This window comes from Dermacentor andersoni, chromosome 2, assembly GCF_023375885.2.
Source record: "Dermacentor andersoni chromosome 2, qqDerAnde1_hic_scaffold, whole genome shotgun sequence".
Classification (NCBI taxonomy): Eukaryota; Metazoa; Arthropoda; class Arachnida; order Ixodida; family Ixodidae; genus Dermacentor; species Dermacentor andersoni.
The window spans coordinates 50,984,249-50,986,611 of record NC_092815.1 but is presented as its reverse complement, the minus strand read 5'-3'; positions in this window follow the sequence as shown (position 1 = coordinate 50,986,611).

The window sequence follows — 2,363 nt, the reverse complement described above, 5'->3', positions numbered from 1 at the left end:
CAGACTAGACATATGAGGCAGAAAAGCAGGTGGCGTCATCTGTTACCCCTGTCAAGCGGGCAAGTTATTAAAGGGACACTAAAGGTTAATATGAAATCGAGTTAAAGTAATAAAGCAATGCGCTAGAACGTCTAAGGCGTCAATATAATTGCGAACACCGAGGAATTGAGGTAAATGCATGACACGATTTTAGACCCCCAAGCGACATTCCGGTACTAGCCCGATGATGAAGGCACTCTTTATCATAAATTATGTGACTAATACTCAACTACTGGTATTAAAAAGATAATTTCATTAGGTTATAAGACGGAATAAAATGCTACGTGTCTGTTTATGTTCGATACCAAGAAAAAATAACATTTTAACGTTACCTTTCAGTAGTATGGGTGGTCGAAAGGTTTCGTTTTCGCTCGACTCTGCGCCGCGCGCGCTTTGGAATTTCAGTTGTTTCGTTATCGCGTCGTGCGGCGCTGGTTCTGCTGGCTCGCTAAACTTCCATTTGGAACAAGAAAGCGAGAATGCCACTTCCATGTGATGTCGTGGGATGCGCGAATGGTCCGCGGAACTTGGCCAAGGGCAGTTGCAGCGGCGAATCCAACGTTACTTATCACTGTGTGCCAAGAGTGAATCTCTCTGTTCGAAGTGGTTAAGTGCGATACCTCTGCCACAGCGCGTTGGCAAAGAGCCGAAAAATCGCATTCTGTGCTTGCTGCACTTTCGTCCAGAGGATTACGAGTTCAACGCCGACTTACTGAAGTCGTGTGGAGTGCCTTTCAAGGCAATGCTTTCCCGTAGCGCTGTTCCGTCGGTTTTGCCTGCATTCTCCGAAGCGCAAGAACAACTGCAGGTCGAAGACGGGGCGGTGAGTGCGGCATTTGATTTTCACGAAGGAAAAGCTACAAATATGCGAATATGTACAGCCATGACATACAGTTGCCGTCGTAGTAGTACGCAACGACGCCAGCAGCGCGAGCCCTCAGCAGCAGGTCACTTTAATCAGTGCTTAAATCGCTGAAGTCGAGCCCAGCATCGCGAGCCAGTGTGTCGTTGTCAGGGTCGTCCATTGCAACGAGCGTCTAAGTTGGCGTAATAAAATATCGTACCGCGTTTTCCCTTCCGCTAGCCACCATAGTTCCGCTTTCGCGCTGCTGTCGGCTCTGTCTTGGCTCTGTTTCTGGCCGCGCGTTTGCGTTTTGCGCAGAAAAGCCGTAGCGCCGTCTGCGGGCGCCGTTTCACTCACCGACGGCACAATGTTATTTAGCCACCCTAACAATGTCACTATGAGACCATGACGTCACTAGTCCTCGATCGGAGGGCGGGGGACTTGAACTGCGGTAGAGGTACGCGGACGCTTCAAAACGCATTTTCTCTTAAAATAAATATCTTCTTCGCACGAAACAAGCGTTTCGAGGTTTCTGGGATGGTATTTCAACAGTCCACGTTGACTTAATATTAACCTTTAGTGTCCATTTAAGCACTTCGGGACCTTGAGTGACACTTTATGCTACGCGGTGCTGAGCGCACTCGCACTAAAAAAACAAAAGTGGTGACAGACTAAAATTATGTTTTTTGAAAATGTAAATTGAAATAAAACCCTTCTAAAAAGCAGTTGCTTTAGTTTTATTATACATAAAAGTAATCTTAGTCTATATTTACTAAAAAAAAAAAAACGAAAATATCTTTATCATAAGAGTTACAAGTCAAGGCCGGCCAAGACGAATGTCTAGCTAATCCAGAATAAAATGGCGTTCAATCAGGCGGCATTTGATCCTGCTAGAACAGAATATCAGCGAGTTCTGATTATTTTGTTAAAAGCTGTTCAACTGCTAGAATGAACTTGTGTGTCCTTTTTCTATGCATTACATTTTGTATCGTTGAAACCGCTGGCGGCGAGGCTACGTACTTGACCAGCAAAGTGCGTTCTGTGAACGCACTCCGACCGACGAGACGTTCAATTGTCTCGTACTCCGACCGGAGCGCTACCTTCTGCGAGTACACTCCACTTGCGACGTTTACATTTGGGAAAGTGCACTTAAAACGGAGTGCACTCTCTGTAAGTGCACTTGCCCGCTTGACAGGGGTATTAAAAGAACTTGCGTCGCCTCCGAGATTGAAACGGCGCCGGTGCCAAGGTGCCAAGGAGGTTATACTCATAGAGTTTCCTCTATGATTATACTAAAGATTTCTGCTGGAGCGGCGCCTATATGTCGAGGCAGTGCCTCCTCTAGAGAAGGCACTGGTCGAGGCGGTCGAGGTGAAGCCACCAGAACCGGTTAGCGGCCATCTTGCTCAGGGAAAAAGGAACTGCCGCCGCGCCCTGAGCGCTTGCAGCCGTGCGTCCTATTACAAACGATGAAAGCCTG